Source organism: Hemitrygon akajei, chromosome 21, assembly GCF_048418815.1.
Source record: "Hemitrygon akajei chromosome 21, sHemAka1.3, whole genome shotgun sequence".
In the NCBI taxonomy this organism is placed as follows: domain Eukaryota; kingdom Metazoa; phylum Chordata; class Chondrichthyes; order Myliobatiformes; family Dasyatidae; genus Hemitrygon; species Hemitrygon akajei.
The window spans coordinates 64,586,699-64,609,368 of record NC_133144.1 but is presented as its reverse complement, the minus strand read 5'-3'; the positions used below and the strand labels follow the sequence as shown (position 1 = coordinate 64,609,368).

At 44.7% G+C, this 22,670-nt stretch overlaps 1 protein-coding gene across 1 annotated transcript in view; it reads right to left on the bottom strand.

Annotated features, from left to right (window-relative positions):
• The window catches only part of zcchc24 (zinc finger, CCHC domain containing 24), a 216,530-nt gene that overhangs the window by 86,602 nt on the left and 107,258 nt on the right, over nt 1–22,670 (bottom strand). The window lies entirely within an intron of this gene.

The window sequence follows — 22,670 nt, the reverse complement described above, 5'->3', positions numbered from 1 at the left end:
AAATAACCTCTCATAGAAATTTTCATCATCAAAGAAACTTAGCCCAGATTTTAGAACTCAGAACATGGATTAGTATAGCACAGTGCAGGCCCTTCGGCCCACAATGCTGTGCTGACCTCCTAACCTACTTTATAAGAACAATCTAACCATTTCCTTCCACATAGCCCTCAATTTTTGTATCATCCATGTGGCAATCTAACAGTTTCTTAAATGTCCCTAATGTATCTGCCTCTACTACCACCCCTGGTAGCATGTTCCGTATACTCACCACGCTTTGTGTAAAAAACTTATCTCTGATATCCTCACTTTAAAGTTATGGCCGTTCATCTTAGCCATTTATGTCCTGGAAAAAAATCTCTGACTGTACTTGATCTATGCCTTTTTTCATTTTGTATACCTCTATCAAGTCACCTCTCATATTCTTTTGCTCCAAAGAGAAAAGTTCTAGCTCACTCAACCTATCCTCATAAGACATACTCTCTAATCCTGATAAATCTCCTATTCGCCACCCTCTCTTGAAGCAAATCAATATATTTTGTTAATCAATATTTACAGTTGCATTGCTTCTGACCCCATTTCCTCACTTACAAACACCAATCTGGTCATTTTATGTTTGGCTGAGTTGGATACACAACATTTCCATTTGTATAAAACCGAAATTACTCATGAAATTAGAGCGTGCTCTTTGACATAATCAGCTCGTTTTAATCTAAAGTGCATGGTTAAAATTAATTATACAGCAGGGAGCAGTATCACATAATTTGACAGCTGTGGGCTCCAAGCTCTGAGGACTTCTATCTAGCTTTTGACTTAAATAAAATAACCAAATTTACAAAAGAAAAAGGTTAGCTTTATTTGTCACACTTATGTTGAAACATACAGAGAAATGTGATGTTTGCTTCAAATCAAATCAGCAAGGATTGCACTGGGCAGCTTGCAAGCGTTGCTACGCTTCTGGCACCAATACGTTGTGCCCACAACCTAACCGTGTGTCTCTGGAATGTGGGAGGAAACTGGAGCACTTGGAGAAAACTAACGTGGCCAGAGGGAGAACGTACAAACTCCTTACGGACAGAGGTAGGAACTGAACCCCAATTTTCCAGTGGGCACTGTAAGGCATCACGCGAAGCGGCATGTCGCCGTGCCACCCCTAGGTTTTGGAATAAAACCAGCTAAAGAAATAAAGAGGGAGATTTTAGACATGGCTTCAGATTTGCAATGTTGATTTGAATGCTTTTGGTTTCGTGGAGAGAGGCAGGATGCAGGAGGCCTGTATCTGATAACGGCCTCCTGTGAAAGGTCATGTTATTACAGAGCCTTAAATGGTTTCACTGATAACATTCAGAAGTGAAAAGTGGTGCGGCGGGGGGGGGGGGGGGGGGGGTGAAGTTATACTCGAGCAGCGTGACAAGTAGAGTGGTTCCAATTGGCTCGGGCTTGAGGAACAAATAAACAAGCAGGCAGCGCAAAAAAATCAGCAAATATTAGAGAAGAAACTGAGAGGGCTGAGCAGAGTTCACTGTGCTGTAACTTTTTTGGCATTTCCATGCTTGTTGGATCTGGAGGCCATTTATGAGGATTTTTTGATGACAATCCCAGTGATCTGGCATACATAGGGAGGCCAGATGGAAAGAACTGTGGAATGTTCCCAATGCAGGGAATCTCCATGCTGAGCCCACAGCAAGGATCATGACCTTGGCTTCCCCTGAGCAACAAGATGGAGGCTAGGAAGGAGAAGGAGAGCTGAGTGGCATGGTGTCATGACAACCATCTTTCCCTCAATGATACCTGAACGAAAGAAGTGGTCATTGGCCTCCCACAGGAAGTGGGAGAGCGCACTGCGCCCAAATGTATCAATGGCTCTGAGGTGGAGTTGTTTGGAAGCTTCAAGCTTGCAAGTGTAATAGCTTGTCACCAATAGCTTGTCCTGGTACAACCACAGCAAGACCATAACACATAGAAACAGAATTAAGCTATTTGGCTCATTGATTGTTAATGCAATGGTCAAGAATTCGCCAACACCTCTCCTTCCTCAGAAGGCTTTGCAACTTCAGCACGTCCCCATCTACCCTCACCAATTTTTCCAGATGGACCCATATGGAGCATCATATTGGGACGCATCACGGCTTGGCCAAGTCTGTGAACTGCGGAGTGCTGTGGTCCAACAGGAAAGCAGCCTCCCTTTCACTGAACCTGTCCACACTTCCAGCTGCTTTGCAAAGATCCCACCGTCCATTCTCTCTTCTCCCTCCTCCCATCAGGAAAGCAGCCTCCCTTTCACTGAACCTGTCCACACTTCCAGCTGCTTTGCAAAGATCCCACCATCCATTCTCTCTTCTCCCTCCTCCCATCAGGAAAGCAGCCTCCCTTTCACTGAACCTGTCCACACTTCCAGCTGCTTTGCAAAGATCCCACCGTCCATTCTCTCTTCTCCCTCCTCCCATCAGGCAGATGATACAAAAGCTTGAAAACACATACCACGGTCTCAAGGGCAGCTTATAGCTTGGTGGTGTAAGATCCCTGAACTGACTTCTTGTATCATAACAGTAGACTTTTGACTTCACTATCAACCTTGCACTTTTTGTCTACATGCACTGCATTTTCTCTGGAACTTTAATCTCTGGCAACACACACAAAATGCTGGAGGATCTCAGCAGGTCAGGCAGCATCTATGGAAAGGAGTAAGCAGCTGACATTTTGGGCTGAGACCCTTCATCAGGACTTTATTCTGTGTTCTATTATAGATTTTCCCTTATACTACCTCAATATACTGCTGTGAAATCATCTCTAGGGATGGCAGACAAAGATTTTCACTGTACCTCAGTACGTGTGACCATAATAATAAACCAAATACTTCCATCGCTGTCTGTAAGGAGTTTGTACGTTCTTCCCATAACCACCTGTGTCTTTTCTGGATACCCTGGCCCTCCACATTACGGGTTAGCAGATTAATTGGTCACGTTGGTGTACCTTGGCAGGCCGGACTTGTTGGGCCAGAAGGACCTGTTACTGTGCTCTATCTCTAAAATAATAAAAAAAACTCAGCAGGTCAGGCAGCATCTGAAGAGAGAGGAACAGATTGACGACCAAACCACGAAGAAAACGTACATCTCTTAACCGAGTCATACAGGCCAGGTGCAAAGTGGGTCACCTGCTCCAATAATGGACAATGTTTGATGTCCTTAAGTGTGACCATGGATCCTGGATCATATCACATCGATCAGTCCAGTTTGATGTGTTGCAGGAAGCACCACAGTCATCCATATGGCATTTTGGGGGAGAAGGCTTCTGAGATTGGACATTGAGTGTGAAACTTCTGAAGTGTTAAGGAAGGACTACACTGTGTGGTTGCTTACTGAGTGCAGAAATCGAAGAAAGAAGCATGATTAAGTCCAAAGTCACAGAGATGAAATTCATCTTACAAAAAGGACTGTAGACACAATAACTACCTCCGTTCTGTGTCTCTCAGAGGATGTTACACATAGCTTTTTCCAAATAATAGGGTTATGTGCATGTGCACGCGCACACACACACACACACACACACACACACACACACACACGTATAGATGGGTAAGGTTTCAGGAAAAAGTCAAAGTTCAAAGTAAATTTCTTATCAAAGTATGTCTACCGTATACAACTGTAAGATTCAGCTTCTTGCAGGCAGCCATAAAACTCAGAAACACAATGGAAAACCCCGTACATAACAAAGATCAACACTCATCCCTTGTTCAAAAGAGGACAAATAATAAGTGAAGTAAATAACAACACGTGAACATGAGTTGCAGAGTCCCTGAGAGTGAGTCCACGCTGAAGGAGTCAGTTTAGCGCTGGAGCGAGTGAAGGCCTTCAAGGTGCCCAACAACTGCAGGGCAACAACTGCTCACAAGCCCGGTGGTGTGGGGCACAAAACTCCTGCATCTCCTGCCTGATGGTAGTAGCAAGACGAGAGGGAGACAAGTCAAACGCAGGCAGACGGTGCTGAACACCAGTTTGTTTAAAAGGTTAAAGGAGATTACCTCGGCCCCTTAGTTATACTAAACAGTGGCTTTCAACATAAAAACTACTGCAGAAATAATTTTGAAGTCTTTGCAAATCTAATATTGAGCAACAATATTGGCACCAGGTTAATATTTACATCTAGTCTGACTTTTGTTTATTGGGCAATCTAACATCAGTCACAATGTGGCCACTTTGGAAGTGTGCCTAATAAAGTGACCACTGACATATGTTTGTGGATCTCTGTCACCACAGCCCAAACACTACAGGGTTTGATACACTGTGCATTCAGAGATGCTCTTCTGCACACCACTGTTGTAATGTGTGGTCATTTGAGTTACTGTCACCTTCCTGTCAGCTTGAACCTGTCTGGCCATTCCCCTCTGATCTCTCTCATCAACAAGGTGTTTTCACCCACAGAGCTGCCGCTCACTGGATGTTTTTTATTTCTCACACCATTCTCTGTAAACTTTAGAGACTGTTGAGCACGAAAATTCCAGCAGATCAAAAATTTCTAAAATACTCAAACCACCCCATCTGGCATCAGCAGTCATTCCACAGTCAAAGTCACTTAGATCACATTTCTTCTGATGTTCGATCTGAACCTCTTGACCATGTCTGCATGCTTTTATGTATTGAGTTGCTGCCACATGATTGGCTGAGTAGATATTTGCATTAATACAGTGTGCCTAATAAAGTGGCCACTGTGGCTTACTGCCAATCTGCATCAGCCTTTCCACTTTCCAGACTCAAAAAGTCTCAGTAACTCTGACATTTAAATGAATTTTGCACTACTGCAGCTGTTGTTCTACAACACAAGATGTACTTTATCCCAGTGAAATAAGAGCAAACATCCTCCTGACAGAGAAAAATTGCTATTTCTCCACGCTGATTCTGTGCCTGACTGCCACTAATTACAGTCTCCTGGTTTACTCTTCAGTGAAATCTCGCTGGTGTTCAGCACTAACACTTCCCACAATTTTCCCTGCTGCTCCTCTCCCGGGGAGAGAGAAGGTTTTCCTTCACTTTCTGAAGCTTTGTGTATTTATTCAATTCCACAGTTAATGGTCGCATCCACACTTGGCACAGGTGCCAGTCAACATGGTAGGTGTTGGCAGGGAAATGCAGCTCTGGGGGAAAAACGACGAACAGACCCAATTTGAACTTTGTCCAACATTTCCACATGGACTGTGCAGCTGAAGACGATTACATAGAGTAGAAGGAATCCAGCCTCCCACACCCCCACCCCAGAGGGAGCAGCTGGGTCTTCAGCTGCCCGGCCTCTTCAGCTCTGGAATTCCCTTCTTAGATCTCTTCACCCCACTTGCGTCTTTTCAGATCCAAGATAGTTTAATGCCGTGTCCAGTGCACAAGTGTACAGGAGAAGAAGATCATTGTTAGTCAGGATCCGATGCAACACAAAAAAAACACAATAAGGTAACAGAATAATAGTGAAAAGTACAATAAACATAAATACAAAAGATAGCTTATGTACAGGGTTTGATTGTATGTCCATAAAGTGACACCAGGCTCAGGAGCATCTGTACATAAGGTGACTGACAGGAGATGATAAGTAGTGGTGGTTGGGGGTGTGGGGGTGTGGAGGTGTGGGTTAGTGGGTGGAGGTGGTGATCAGCCTCACTGCTTGGGGAAAGTAACTGTTTTTGACTCTGGTCGTCTTGGCCCAGATACTATGTAGCCTCCTCCCTGACAGGAGTGGGACAGGAGTCCATGAGCAGGGAGGGTGGGTCCTTCGTAATGTTGATGGCCCTCTTCCGAAAACTTTATGTATATATGTCCCTGATGGTGTGTACGCTGGTGCCAGTGATGTGTTGGCCAGTTTTGACTACCCGTTGTAGAACCTTCCTGTCCGCCATAGTGTAGCTTTTGTCCCACGTATTGATGCTCTCTACTGCACATCTGCATATTCTTATTCACCTCTGTTCTAAAGAGACACCCCTCTATTCTGAGGCTGTGCCCTCTGGTCTTAGACTCCCCCAGTAGAGGAGGCATCCTCTCCATGTCCATTTTATTTAGGCCTTTTAGTATTCAATAGGTTTCATAGAAACATAGAAAATAGGTGCAGGAGTAGGCCATTTGCCCCTTCGAGCCTGCACCGCCATTCAGTATGATCATGGCTGATCATCCAACTCAGAACCCTGTACCTGCTTTCTCTCCATACCCCCTGATCCCTTTAGCCACAAGGGCCATATCTAACTTCCTCTTAAATATAGCCAATGAACTGGCTTCAACTGTTTCCTGTGGCAGAGAATTCCACAGATTCACCACTCTCTGTGTGAAGAAGGGTTTCCTCATCTCGGTCCTAAAAGGCTTCCCCTTTATCCTTAAACTGTGACCCCTCGTTCTGGACTTCCCCAACATCGGAAACAATCTTCCTGCATCAGCCTGTCCAATCCCTTTAGAATTTTATACGTTTCAATAAGATTCCCCCCCCCCCCCCAGTCTTCTAAATTCCAGTGAGTATAAGCCTAGTTGATCCAGTCTTTCTTCATATGAAAGTCCTGCCATCCCAGGAATCAATCTGGTGAACCTTCTCTGTACTCCCTCTATGGCAAGAATGTCTTTCCTCAGATTAGGGGACCAAAACTGCACACAATATTCTAGGTGCGGTCTCTCCAAGGCCTTGTACAACTGCAGTAGAACCTCCCTGCTCCTGTATTCAAATCCTTTTGCTATGAATGCCAACATACCATTTGCCTTTTTCACAGCCTGCTGTATCTGCATGCCCATCTTCAATGACTGGTGTACAATGACACCCAGGTCTTGTTGCATCTCCCCTTTTCCTAATCGGCCACCGTTCAGATAATAATCTGTTTTCCTGTTCTTGCAACCAAAGTGGATAACCTCACATTTATCCACATTAAATTGCATCTGCCATGAATTTGCCTAACCTAACCTATCCAAGTCACCCTGAATCCTCTTAGCATCCTCCTCATAGCTAACACCGCCGCCCAGCTTCGTGTCATCCGCAAACTTGGAGATGCTGCATTTAATTCCCTCGTCTAAATCATTAATATATATTGTAAACAACTGGGGTCCCAGCACTGAGCCTTGCGGTACCCTACTAATCACTGCCTGCCATTCTGAAAAGGTCCCGTTTACTCCCACTCTTTGCTTCCTGTCTGCCAACCAATTCTCTATCCACATCAATACCATACCCCCAATACCATGTGCTTTAAGTTTGCACACTAATCTCCTGTGTGGGACCTTGTCAAAAGCCTTTTGAAAATCTAAATATACCACATCCACTGGCTCTCCCCTATCCACTCTACTGGTTACATCTTCAAAAAATTCTATAAGATTCGTCAGACATGATTTTCCTTTCACAAATCCATGCTGACTTTGTCTGATGATTTCACCTCTTTCCAAATGTGCTGTTATCACATCTTTGATAACCGACTCTAGCATTTTCCCCACCACCGATGTCAGACTAACTGGTCTATAATTCCTTGGTTTCTCTCTCCCTCCTTTTTTAAAAAGTGGGGTTACATTAGCCACCCTCCAATCCTCAGGAACTAATCCAGTATCTAAGGAGTTTTGAAAAATGATCACTAATGCATCCACTATTTCTTGGGCTACTTCCTTAAGCACTCTGGTATGCAGACCATCTGGCCCTGGGGATTTATCTGCCTTTATTCCCTTCAATTTACCTAACCCCACTTCCCTACTAACATGTATTTCCCTCAGTTCCTCCATCTCACTAGACCCTTGGTCCCTTACTATTTCCGGAAGATTATTTATGTCCTCCTTAGTGAAGACAGAACCAAAATAGTTATTCAATTGGTCTGCCAAGTCTTTGTTCCCTATGATCAATTCACCTGTTTCTGACTGTAAAGGACCTACATTTGTCCTGACCAATCTTTTTCTTTTCACGTATCTATAAAAGCTTTTACAGTCAGTTTTTATATTCCCTGCCAGCTTTCTCTCATAATCTTTTTTTCTTTTCCTAATTAAGCCCTTTGTCTTCCTCTGCTGGTCTCTGAATTTCTCCCAGTCCTCAGGTGTGCCGCTTCTTTTTGCTAATTTATATGTTTCTTCTTTGGACTTGATACTATCCCTAATTTCCCTGGTCAGCCACGGATGCACTACCTTCCCTGGTTTATTCTTTTGCCAAACTGGGATGAACAATTGTTGTAGTTCATCCATGCGATCTTTAAATGCTTGCCATTGCATATCCACCGTCAACCCTTTAAGTATCATTTGCCAGTCTATCTTAGCTAATTCACGTCTCATACCTTCAAAGTTACCCTTCTTTAAGTTCAGAACCTTTGTTTCTGAATTAACTATGTCACTCTCCATCTTAATGAAGAATTCCACCATATTATGGTCACTCTTACCCAAGGGGCCTTGCACAAGAAGATTGCTAACTAACCCTTCCTCATTGCTCAATACCCAATATAGAATGGCCTGCTCTCTAGTTGGTTCCTCGACATGTTGGTTCAGAAAACCATCCCGCATACATTCCAAGAAATCCTCTTCCTCAGCACCCTTACCAATTTGGTTCACCCAATCTATATGTAGATTGAAGTCACCCATTATAACTACTGTTCCTTTATTGCACGCATTTCTAATTTCCTGTTTAATGCCATCCCCAACCTCACTACTACTGTTAGGTGGCCTGTACACAACTCCCACCAGCGTTTTCTGCCCCTCAGTGTTATGCAGATCTACCCATATCGATTTCACATCCTCCAGGCTAATGTCCTTCCTTTCTATTGCGTTAATCTCCTCTCTAACCAGCAATGCTACCCCACCTCCTTTTCTTTCCTGTCTATCCCTCCTGAATATTGAATATCCCTGGATGTTGAGCTCCCATCATTGGTCACCCTGGAGCCATGTCTCTGTGATCCCAACAATATCATATTCATTAATAACTATCTGCACATTCAATCCATCCACCTTGTTACGAATGCTCCTCGCATTGACACACAAAGCCTTCAGGCTTGTTTTTACAACACTCTTAGCCCTTATACAATTATGTTGAAAAGTGGCTCTTTTTGCTTTTTGCTCTGGATTTGCCTGCCTGCCACTTTTACTTTTCACCTTACTACTTTTTGCTTCTACCCTCATTTTACACCCCTCTGTCTCTCTGCACTTGTTCCCATCCCCCTGCCACATTAGTTTAAAGCCTCCTGAACAGCAGTAGCAAGCGCTCCCCCTAGGACATTGGTTCCAGTCCAGCCCAGGTGCAGACCATCCTGTTTATACTGGTCCCATCTCCCCCAGAACTGGTTCTAATGCCCCAGAAATTTGAATCCCTCCCCCTTGCACCATTTTTCAAGCCACGTATTCATCTGAAATATCCTCCTATTTCTACTCTGACTAGCAGATGGCACTGGTAGTAATCCAGAGATGACTACCTTTGTGGTCCTACTTTGTAGTATATCTCCTTAGTCCCTAAATTCACCTTGTAAGACTTCATCCCGTTTTTTACCTATATCGTTGGTACCTATGTGCACCACGACCTCTGGCTGTTCACCCTCCCATTCCAGAATGTTCTGCAGCCATTCAGAGACATCCTTGACCCTTGCACCAGGGAGGCAACTTACCATCCTGGAGTCTTGTTTGCTACCGCAGAAACGCCTATCTATTCCCCTTACAATCGAATCCCCTATCACTATAGCCCTCCCACTCCTTTTCCTTCCCTCCTGTGCCGCAGAGCCACCCATGGTGCAATGAACTCGGCTGCTGCTGCCTTCCCCTGATGAGACATCTCCCCCAACAGTATTCAAAACAGTATATCTGTTTAGGAGGGAGATGACCCCAGTGGACTCTTGCACTACCTGCTTACTGCTATGCTGTCTAGTGGCCACCCCTTCCCTTTCTGCCTGTGTAGCCTTTACCTGTGGTGTGGCAAACTCACTGAATGTGCTCTTCATGACTTTCTCAGCATTACAGATGCTCCAGTATGAATCCAATCGCAGCTCCAGACGCTCAATGCGGTCTGCCAGAAGCTGCAGTTGGACACACTTCCTGCACACATAGTCGTCAGGGACACTGGATGTATCCCTGATTTCCCACATGCTGCAGGATGAACAAACCACGGGGCCGACTTCAGCTGCCATGACCTACCCAATACTTGCCTCAACTTTTGAAACTTTCTCCTTTGAAAGGAACTTACCCGGCTTTACCTCACTTGGAGTGAAGCTCATCCTCCGCCTCTTCTCGTCGAAGCCTCTCGAGTCAAAGCCTCAAATCTCCACTCCTTCACTGGCCCACTCACTACTGGCCGCTCCGCTTGAGATAACCCTCTATTTATTTGTTTGAGCTTTTCAAACTGCTTGGTCACCTGACCTCGATTGCCCAATCAGCTGCTTTCTGCTGAGTCTGAGCTATTCAAATCTTGATTGTCTAATCAATGGCTTTCTGCTGAGCTATTCAAATCTTGATTGACTTGACTGCACAGTCCAACTGCCAAAACTGCCAGAATCTCTTGAGTCAAAGCCTCAAATCTCCACTCCTTCACTGGCCCACTCACTCACTGGCCGCTTTCCACAGGATTCAACAAGATACCCCCCCACGCCCCAGCATTCCTCTAAGTGCAGGCCCAGAGTCATCAAACGCTCCCCATATGTTAACCCTTTCACTCCTGTAATCATTCTTGTGAACCTGCTTTGGAGCTTCTCTCTTGGCTGATAGGTGTAATTGGTCACATGGGTGTAATGGGGCAGCACGGGCTCTTGGGCCAGAAGGGCCTGTTACCATGATGTACCTCTAAATAAAACAATATTTGCAAGGATCTGGACTTTTTAAAAGCACTTGTTGAAGGAGAACAGGATTTCCTCACAAGCCAAGTGACCACTACATTTTATTTTAATTAATTTATTTTTATTTTATTTATTTCTAATTAAATAAAATGCAGCTGTCACTTAGCATGTGAGGAATAATGCCTTTTTCCAGTCATGGCAAATGTCCTTTTTGATTTAAAGGAGAGATGTGCCATTGAAAAGTAAGGAAATTGGACACCAGACATATAATAACATATTCATTTATTTTACTAACTTCTTATTCTATATGTAGTCCGGAAAAATTCATGGCCAAGCAATGAAAGAGAACTGCCTGAGTGACAGGAAAATGGAGATGACCTACATTCATTTTAAAGTTTACACCTTTCTCCATGAAAAAAGTACTTCATTAAGGCCAGAGCACATAAAGATGAGTTCTGGAATGATTGTGTGTGAGTTCAGCTGCAATATATGAATAGAAGCAGGAACACATCCCAGTCATTTGGGAATTTCCTGGTGTGTTTTATCAGTCCCCGGCATTTGTTTGCAATGCCAGAGAAACAGGCCAGCAGTCTGCTTGGAAACCAACATTACATGATCTCTGTTTTCCTATTGCGATAAGCTCTCCTGAAAAACAGGACAGCGGGAGTGTTCCACCTTTAACACAAAACACTAACTTATATCCAAAGAGGAAAACAGTGTGGTGTTTTTTTTTTCAGAAAGATGACTTGCATTCACTTTAGCGCCAGGTTCCACAGACTCCTTGCTTAATGGTATTGGTCCATGGCATAAAAATGGTTGGAAAGCCCTGGGTTAGATGGTGCTGTTCAATAACTCTGTGAATAATGAACATTCGGAATGGCCTGAGAGAAACAGGGGGCTAACCAGTGCTGGGATCTGGAGCAACAAACAATCTACTGAGGGAACTCAGTGAGCCAAGCAACATCAGAAGCATTGAGGTCCTGATGAAGGGTCTTGCCCTGACATGTTGACTGTTTGTTCCTCTCTATAGATGCTGGCTGATCTGCTGATTTCCTCCAGCTCTCAGGAAAAACAGGACAATGGGAGTGTGTGCTACTCTGGATTTCCATCATCTGCAAAATCTGTGTTCCTCCAGCAGACTGTTACTAAAAGCACCAGATCTTGAGATCTGTACGGCATTGTGCAACTTCCCTCCATGCACAGCCACCACTTGCAGATCATAATCAGATTCCTCACTTAGTGTGACAATTACAATCCTCACAAAATCTAATTCAAATAGGTAGCTAGAATTCTGATCAGCCATCAGGCAGACAATATAAGACCAGGACAGGACATAGCACCAGGCTCAACAACACTGTGGTGGGACTACTGAATAGTCTCCTTGTATACAAGATAGACTCTTGAACTCCCAATATCTCTGGTTATGTCCTTTCACCTGTTTCACTTTCGCCTGCACTGCGCTTTCTCTGAACTGCAAAACTTTATTTGATTTCTGCTATTGCTTTTCCCTCACATTACCTCTGATGTGACGAGTTTATCTGCATGTGTGGCATGCAAGACAGGTTTTCCACAGCATGTGAACATAAAATAAACCAATTCCAATTTCAAACAACACAGGTCAGTGGGAGGAGCATACACAAGGGTCATGGTCAGCAAGGACAAGGTGAGGTGTATTTCCTTTCAATACTGTGCTCTCTCAGGCCATGTGCTAAATAACATGGCTGTACTTTAGGGTGGCATATCCTCCTCAGTGCTCCTGCCAGCAATGTTCCCTTAACCAATATTCCCCGAAGAAAGACGTTATCAATACCTCATTGTTGTTTTTGTAGGAGCTTGCTGCGCATTGTTTGACCATTGCATCTCCTACAATGACTGTGTGACTTCGACAGTTGCACAGTGGAGACTGTCCTGACTGGTTGCATCAAGGCCTGGCACAGAAACGCCAATGTCCAGGAACGGAAAGGGCTACGAAAAGTGGTGGATACAGCCCTATTCATCACAGGAAAAGCCCTCCCCGCCATTAAGCACATCTACAAGGTGCACTGCCCAAAGAAAGCAGCATCCATCATCAAGGACCCCCACATCCAGGCTCTCTTCTCATTACTACCATCAGGAACCTTCGATTCCTCACCGCCAGGTTTAGGAACAGTCATTACCTGACAACCATCAGGCTCCTGAACCAGCCTGGATAACTTCACTCACCTCAACACTGAAATGATTGCACGACTTTCAAGGACTCTACAACACATGGTCTCAGTATTATTTATTTACTTATTTTTAAATTTATTATTTGCACGATTTTGCACATTGGATGTTTGTCTTTGTTATGTAGAGCCTTTCATAGGTTCTATTATATTTCTTTATTTTCCTGTGAACGCCTGCACGAAAATGAATCTCCAGGTTGAACATGGTGACATAGACATCTGTTGATAATAAATTTACTTTGAATTTTGAATGACTTCACTTGGGGCTGGGGCAGATTGTCCTTTAAATTCCGGAGGCTTCCAGTAAAACAAACGCTTTAAAAGGAATCACAGCCTCTTAAACGAAACTGTTACAAGTTGTATCAGAACATAGAATGGCCATAATGTTGTACTGAACTAAACTAGTGATCAAATGTAACTAAATGTTGTACTGAACTAAACTAGTGATCAAATGTAACTAAATGTTGTACTGAACTAAACTAGCGATCAAATGCCCAATTGAATGAATCAATTCTGCCAGCACAATACCCATTTCCTTCTATTTCCTGAACATTCATATGCCTATCTAAGAGCCTCTTGAACGCTCCTATCATATTTGGCTCCACATCTACCTCAGGCAGTGCATTCTGGTCACCACCACTCTCTGTATAAGGAACTTGCCCGGCACATCTCCTTTGAACTTATCCCTCTCTCACTGTAAACCCGCATCCTCAGGGATTGTTCTGACAAAGGAAGTCTGTTGTGCGTGTTCTTAATAAAGACAAACTTAGTGAGGGTTTAACGCTAAAACATTTTATTTATACAGAATGGCTTCAGCCCAACACTGAGCATGTGTGACCAGCTTACCAACATCATTTCTAGTTCCGCATGAACTGCCTGCATTGCCCACTGGGAATTTAAGTTGTTAATTATGTACACACATAATAACACAACTTCCACATTAAATCTCCCAACAGATACAGTGTGACCTGATGGGCATTTCCAACAGTTTCTATTTTTTATTTCAGATTTCCAGAAAAATGCTAGAGGAACTCAGCAGGTCAGGCAGCACCTATGCAAATAAACAGACAGTCGATGTTTTGGGCTGAGACCCTTTTTCAGGACTGAGAAGGAAGGAGGAAGATAGCAAAATAAAATAGTGGGAGAGGGAAAGGAGGCTAGCTGGAGGGTGACGGGTGAAGCCAGGTGGTTGGAAAAGGTCAAGGGTTGCTGAGGAAGGAATCTGATAGGAAAGGAGAGAGGATCATAAGAGAAAGGGAAGGAGGAGGGGACCCGGGGAAATTATTGGCAGGTGAGAAGAGGTAAAAGATCAGAGAGGGGAATAGAGGAGGGAGAGGGGTGGAATTGATTTTCATGTCATCCGGTAGGAGTATGCCCAGACAGAATACAAGGTGTAGCTCCTCCACCCTGAGGATGGCCTCATCTTGGCACAAGAGGAGTTCATGGACCAATACATTGGAACAGGAATGTGAATCATATCGGCCACTGGGAAGTCCCGCTTCTCTATATTGTGTATATTATTTATATAGTGTGTGGTTTATGTTTTTTTTGTCTGAAAGGAATGCCTGCCATCTTCATTGTCAACGTAAACGGTATTGACAACATAAAGCTGCCTTGTACAAAGGCAGGCAGATTATTCCATAGGGTTGCAAAGATTTTAATCAGATTGAAGCTGATGCTTCACACAGCTTCTTGTCTGCCATTTACGCTTGTAAACAGTTCATAAAGAGCAACACTGAAAGAATTCGCAAAAATACAGGATCGGTGCAATCTGTGACCGAGGAGAGATTTCCACACAGTAAGAGAAGCTTTACTTGGTACGCTGCCTTGTTGAGCTACCTCAGCTCAGTTCAATGTTCAAAGTACATATATGTCACCGTATACAACCCAGATACAATCAATGAAAGGCCACAGTCAAAAGAGCGGACAAGCTGCGCAAGTACAGAAGAAAAAAAGAAATAATAATAATAAATAAATAAGCAATAAATATTAAGAACATGAGATGAAAAGTTCTAGAAAGTGAGTCCACATGTTGTTGGAACAGTTCAGTGATGGGCCAAGTAAAATTAAGTGAAGTTACCCCTCTGGCTCAAGAGCCTGATGGTTGAGGGGTAACAACCATTCCTGAACCTGGTGGTGTGATTCCAGAGGCTCTTATACCTTCTTCTTGATGACAACAGTGAGATGAGAGCGTGCCCTGGGTGGTGGGACAGTGAGAAGAGAGCGTGCCCTGGGTGGTGGGACAGTGAGATGAGAGTGTGGCCTGGGTGGTGGGACAGTGAGATGAGAGCGTGCCCTGGGTGGTTGGACAGTGAGATGAGAGCATGCCCTGGGTGGTGGGACAGTGAGAAGAGAGCGTGCCCTGGGTGGTGGGACAGTGAGAAGAGAACGTGCCCTGGGTGGTGGGACAGTGAGAAGAGAGCGTGCCCTGGGTGGTGGGACAGTGAGATGAGAGCGTGCCCTGGGTGGTGGGACAGTGAGAAGGGAGCGTGCCCTGGGTGGTGGGACAGTGTGAAGAGAACGTGCCCTGGGTGGTGGGACAGTGAGATGAGAGCATGCCCTGGGTGGTGGGACAGTGAGAAGAGAACGTGCCCTGGGTGGTGGGACAGTGAGAAGACAGCGTGCCCTGGATGGTGGGACAGTGAGATGAGAGCGTGCCCTGGATGGTGAGGGTCTCTGACGAGGGAAGCTGCTTTCCTGGCACAGCGTTCCATGTAGCTGTGCTCAACGGTGGGGAGGGCTTTACCTGCGACGGACTGGGCCGTATCGACTACTTTTTGTAGGATTTTCTGTTCAAGGGCATCGGCCTTGAAAAGTGGCCCAATAAAACTCTGATAATCCATCCAGCATATTGGTGTGACAGATCAATAGATCTTCGGGACTACTGAACTTTTAGAACGCAGTGCATAGAACAGAACAGCACAGTACTGACCCTTTGGTCCACAATGTGGAGCCGAAGGTTTATTTATTTATTTATTGAGATACAGCACCGAATAGGCAGTGCCCAGCAATCCCCCAATTTAACCCTAACTTAATTACCAATTAATCCTTCAGCTGGTACGTCTTTGGACTATGGGAGGAAATCCGAACACCCGGAGAAAATCCATGCAGTCACAGGGAAAACTTAAAAACTCCTTACAGACAACAGTGGGAATTGAACCCATGCCACTGATACTGTAAAACATTGTTATAACAACTACACTACTGCAAGATCAATCTAACCCTCCCCTCCCACGTTGTCCTCCATTTTTCTATCATGCATGAGACAATCGTAAGAGGCTATTAAATGTCCCTAATATATTTGTCTCTAACACCACCCCTGCCAGTGCATTCCATACACCCACCACTCAGTGAAACAAAACCTGCCTCTGATATCCCCCCTACACTTTCCTCCAAAACATCTTAGAGTTATGCCCCCTCGCATTAGCCATTCTTGCCCTGGCTGTCCACTCTATCTATGCCTTTCATCATCTTATACACCTCTTATCAAGTCACCTCTCGCCCTCCTTTGCTCAAAAGAGAAGAGCCCTTGCTCACTCAACCTTTCCTCTTAAGACATGCTCTCTCATCCAGGCAGCATCCTGGTAAATCTCTAAAGTTTCCACATCCTTCCTTTAGTTCACTTGATGTGCTACATGTTTCACAGTATTATAACAAATTGTTGAAGACACAAGAAACTGCAGATACAACACCAGAGAGGATAGGGAATCCCTTCATTCCAGGCTGTGAAGGGCCTCGATCCGAGATGTCAACTGCACTTTTTCCTCCATGAAACACTGCCTAACCTATTCATCCAGGATCTTGCATGGTGCACTAAATTTCTCAGCGAACCCAATGATGCGAAGTGGAATGGGACTTCCCAAGTACTGTGGATTCCAGCTCCTACCCATGTTCTGGACCGCTACCCCGACTCCAGCTGCATCCCCAGTCCACAGTCCAAACCCTGGGCCCTGCCACAATCCAATCCCCCAGCACACATCTCGGCCTAAGGGGTGAGCCGGGCATCAGGATTTTCAAACTATTGGATTTTCAGAGTTTGACTCTACTCAGCAGAAAAGTAGAGACTGTGACCACCAGCTAATGGAAGAAATACCAGACTGATAAACAATTAGGAAATGAGGCCTTTTGGAAACACACACCACGTCATTACTTTAATTCAGAGATACAGCACAGACACAGGCCCCTCAGGCCCAGTAAGCCACACCACTCAATTACACCCATGTGACCAACCAGTATGCCTTTGGAATGTGGGAAGAAACCTGTCAGTTCATGGGGAGAACAAACAGACTCTTTACAGACGGCGTTCTAACAGTGTTACTTTAACTACTATACTGCATGCCGTCCCAAGGATGGCCTAGATTGAGTCATAGGAAGTACGGTGAAGAAACAAGCTGCTTTGCCCATCTGATCCCTTTAAACTGCCTACTGCCCTCGGCCTGTACCGGGACCATAGCCCTCCAGACCCCTTTTTAATTGAGATACAGTGTGGAACAGGCCCTTCCGGCCCTTCGAGCCGCGCCACTCAGCAATCCTCTGAATTAATGCCAGCCTAATCACGGGGCAATTTACAATGACCTATTAACCTACTGATCTGTCCGTCTTTAGAACGTGGGAGGAAACTGGAGCACCAAGAGGCGCCCATTCGGTCATGGGGATAATGTATAAACTCCCTACAGACAGTGGCGGGAATTGAACCTGGGTCTCTAACACTGTTGCGGCGTTACGTTAACTGCTATGCTACTGTGTCGTCCCAACAGTGACTCCAGACCACAGGAGCATGTTGACTTCCTAAATGCCATCCAAAAAAGGGTCGTATTCTCAATCAAGATGGATTCTGCAAACAACACTCATATCCTAAAAATGGTTAAATATAACAAGATTTTTTTAAATGTAAAATGGTCTCATGGCTGTGTTCACTTCAAGGGTCCAACTAATCAAATTGAACAATCTTGTGGTGTTCTATTTCAAGAGAGTTAGGATACGCAGACCCCTGGGGAGTGCATACTGTTTAGACAGAAATGGATTGGGAGAGTTCCAAGTTCAAATCATTGTTTCAGAGACCGAAGGAGAAAGAAGCTCGGATTTATGCCAGATACGCCTGATCTTACAGCTTAAATAGAGGTCCCGAGATAATTACAGAAGAGGGAAAGCATTTGGCACATCTTCTTTCATTTCAAAATTGAAGGTTCAAATCCCACCATGGAGATTAGAGCGCAAAGTTCAAAGCTGAAAGAGAGCTGCGTTTGCCATCTTTCAGGTGTGATCTTAAATGAGGACAACATCTGCCCCCCTCAGATGGACAGTGTTTTCAAATGAGGCAGGGGAATATCTGCCCACCCATGCGGACGGTCTTCCAAGAGGACCACAACCTTGTTGTGGTTTGGAGGCATGTGTGCCTCAGTGACCCAGAGTGCTATGGTGGCTGGAGTCAGGACTTTATGCTTTGGCTCTTGGTACGGTCATCCATGTCAAACAGGTCAAAGGGTAGAGGCTAGACTAAGAGTGATCCACTGTTCCTCCAGGTTCAGGGTCCAGCTCAGGGCTAACAACCCTGACTGGTCAAACAGTGCTGTTATAGAAACAGCAATGAAGATTCCTTCTACATCTGAGTGTGACGGTATTCCTGAGTCTCCAACTGGGACTTGCATGGCTGACAACAGTGTAAACTGAGAGGAAGCTAATGACACGATGAAGGAATCCCTGAACACCAGCAGAGATGGAGGATCTACATTGCTGCCCTAAATGCCAACAGCGTAATGGGCAGTACATCAGTCAGATGGACAGTATTGTTAAATGGGGCGGGGGAGTATATTCCTTCTACCCCGGTCATCACGCAATCAAACCACCTACATGGGCTATCTGGTTGTCTGCACACTGCGGATTCTGGGAGTTTGCTGTGTGTAAATTGCCTGCAATACAACAGGGACGGTGCTGCAGCCAATGATGCGTATCGTAGCAAATTCCCTGCAGATAATAATGTCCTCCCACAGTGTGCAGCGTGCTTACTCAGCTTTCAGCTGATTCTGTGCTCCTGCAATTTACAGTAATACTACACAGAGAACTGCTGGAAATCAAGCACCTTCACTCTATCCACAACACACTATTTACCATTTTCATTCCAATCCTCGTTCCCATTCCGACATGTCTGTCCATGGCCTCCTCTACTGCCGTAACGAGGCCACCCTCAGGCTCCAGCTCACTTCGTATTCTGTCTGGGTAGCCGCCAACTTGACAGCATGAATATCGGTTCTCTAACTTCTGGAAGTTTCTTCCCCCTTCCCCTTCTCTCCTTTTCCATTCCCCATTCTGGCTCCCTTCTTCTCACCTGTCCATCACCATCCTCTGGTGCCCCCCTCCTCCTCATCCCATAATCCACTCTCCATTCCTATCAGATTCCCTCTTTTTCAGCCCTTTACCTTTTCCATTTGTCACCTCCCAGCTTCTCACCTCACCCCCTCCCACTCACACACCCAACCTTCCCCTCACCTGGCTTCATCTAGCACCTGCCAGCCTATATTCCCTCCCCTCCACCCCCATCTCTCCTTTTCCTTTCTAGTCCTGATTAAAGGTGTAGGCCTGAAACATCGACTACCTATTCCTCTCCATAGATGCTGAAATCATGCAGCATTTTGTGTGTCTAACAATAATGCTGTAGTCCTGCAGCATACTCACTACAACCTGCAGAGAAATGTACTGCAGTGAGGCGTTAGTTTGGAGCGTGATGGTAGTGTAGCAGTTCGCATCACACTTTAGAGAGCCAAGTGTAAGATCAAGGTTCGATTCCTGCAAGTTTGTGGGTTCTCCCCCTGACCATGTCGGTTTCCTCTGAGTGCTCCTGTTTCTGCCCACATTCCAAAGACGTACGGGTTACGGTAAGTAAGTTGATGCTGGAAGTGTGGTGACACTTGTGGGCTGCCCCCAGCACCTCCTGGGGTGTGCAGGTTGTTAATGTAAACCGGTTTCACCTATTATCTTGTGTTTCTCTCTCCCCTCCCTCCACCTTTTAAATCTACTCATCCTTTTTTCTCCAGTCTTGCTGAAGAAAACCAGCCCGAAACGTCGGCTGTAATTCCTTCCACAGATTGTGCCTGGCCTGCTGAGTTCCTCCAGCACTTTGTGTGTATTGTTTCCAAGAACAGTTATTACCCCTCAACCATCAGGATCCTGAACCAGAGGGATAACCTCACTCACCCCATTACTGATTTGTTCCCTCAACCTTTAGATTCAACTTCAAAGACTCTTCATCTCATGCTCTCGATATTTATGACGTATTTATTATTATTGCTGTATGGGTAACAGCTTGCTTTCCATATTGAACTGCCCCGGACGTGTACTGGCTTGCCACAGACAGCTCTGCACTAACAACGTGAAGAGCTAAGACACAACATCCATCGTCAACCCCGACCAGCAGAAGGCCACCAGAAGGATCCATGTGCATATCTACAAGGAGTGCTGCCACAAGAAAGCAGCATCCATCATCAAGGATCCCCACCATCCAGGCCATGTTCTCTTCTCACTGCTACCATCAGGAAGGAGGTACAGGAACCTCAAATCCCACACCACCAGGTTCAGGAACAGTTCAACCATCAGCCTCTTAAACCAGCATGGATAACTTCACTCACCTCTACACTGAAATGATTCCACAATCTCTGGACTCACTTTAAAGGACTCTACAACTCATCTTCTCAGCATTACCCATCTATTCATTTATCTGTTTATTTGACAGTTTGTTTATTTATCCATCTATTTATTCATCTGGTGATTTATCTATTTATTCATGTATTTATCTGTCTGTTGATTTTTCTATCTATTTATTGTTCTTTCGTATTTGCAGTTTATTTTCTTTTGCACATTGGTTGCTTGTCAGGCTTTGTGTGTAGTTTTTCATTGATTCTATTGTATTTCTTTTTCTACTGTGAATGTCTGCAAGAAAATGAATCTCAGAGCAGTATAAGGTGACTTTGATAATAAATTCTCTTTGAACTTTTAAAAGTTATTGGATTAAACGTTTGTCGTGGTCTCTCAGTTCAAAGCAATATTTCATTCCTAGTTTCTGGAGGCAGGCAACATGATAGAGGTCTTTAAGACTATGAAAGAGTTTGACAGGATATTTATAGCTCTTAAATGCTAAGCGGTTATTTGAAAACAGAAACCTACTGTGAAGATCAGATTTTCCTCCACTGGTCTCCTGTAATAACAACATCTCTGTGCACAACCTCAGTTGACTTGGCACAAGCACAGGTCTCATTGGTTAGGAGTTTAGGACAGTGTGTACTGTCATGTCTTCTCAGGAAGATTTATTAATGCTTCAACACATTTTAATTCTAAACAGTGTGTAATAAGACCATCTCAGACGCTCAGACACCAGATACACATCCTTGCTCACTGAAATTGGAGTACTTTCAGTTTGTTGGGGATCACATGGATGGGATGGGCAGAAGGGCCTGTTCTCACACTGTGGTGCAATACCAGTGCGACCACTTGGGTCAAGAACGATGTTCTCACCCGGAGTTATTCCCTTACTGCAGAACGCCTGCGCATGACTTTGCTTAACGTGGGGAGGCTGATGCACGGGCAGCCATCACGCAGTCATTGACAGATCGGTGTCAGGGTCCAGTGGCATGGAGTGCACGATGACTGGGGACACTTCACGCCCATGACCTTTGTCCACCTTCACTGCCGATGTGATGTGTCGCCATCTTCCACCAGCTCCACCATCGAGGTCTTGCTTGGGTCGCTCTTGGTCTCGAACCTCCCCGGTGACGCAAATGACACATTTCACTGTATGTTTCGATGTACATGCAGCAAAGAAAGCTGATCTCGCTTTAATATTTTCTTCGACAATGAGACACACCATTCCATAAATTCCTTCAAGTTAGTTAAAAAAAAAAAATGAGATGTAGATCTGAGGCAGTCAAAGTTGTTTTTCCATTGATTAGAAATGACAAATATTGGGGGGGGGGGAGTGGGAGAGGGAGAAAGCTTAAGTGAGATGTGTGGGGCAAGTTTTTTTCCCCACACTATGAGCAGTGGGCGCCTGGAATGGGCTGTCAGGGGTAGTGAGAAAAGCATTTAAGAGGCTGTTAAACAGACACATGAATATGGATAGAATGGTGGGATTTGGATGATACACGGACAGAGGGAATTTCATTTAATATGGCATTGTGTTCAGAGGTTCCTTACAGAACACTGGAATTGAACTCCGAACTCCTCAATGCCCAGAGCTGTAATAGCATCGTGATACCACTACACTACCATGGGCGCTATCTCTTTAAAAATATTTTGATAACCTGGTGGAGAATTCCACAGGTTCTACATACTCGAGGTGAGGGAATGTCTCCTCATCACCATCCTAATCCTCTCGCCTTTATCTTAAGACTGTTACTGATGCCCCATCCAGGAGATTCATTGCCCGTGTTCAGTTGGGATATCCCTGGTGATATTTTGGTTAGAGCCCCCTCCCCAATCTTTGAGCTCTAATGAATCAGAATCAGGTTTACTATCAATGACAAACATGATAGAATCTGTTATTTTGCGAGATTTTGATATTTTACAAGATACGGTGAAAAGCTTGTCCATACTCTTCATACAGATCAGATCATTGCACAGTGCACTGAGGTGGAACAGAGTAAACAATAACAGAGAAAAGTGTAAAAGCTGCTGAAAAGGTGCAATGCAGGTAAATATTAAAGTGCAAGATCGTAACATTGAAACATAGAAAATAGGTGCAGGAGTAGGCC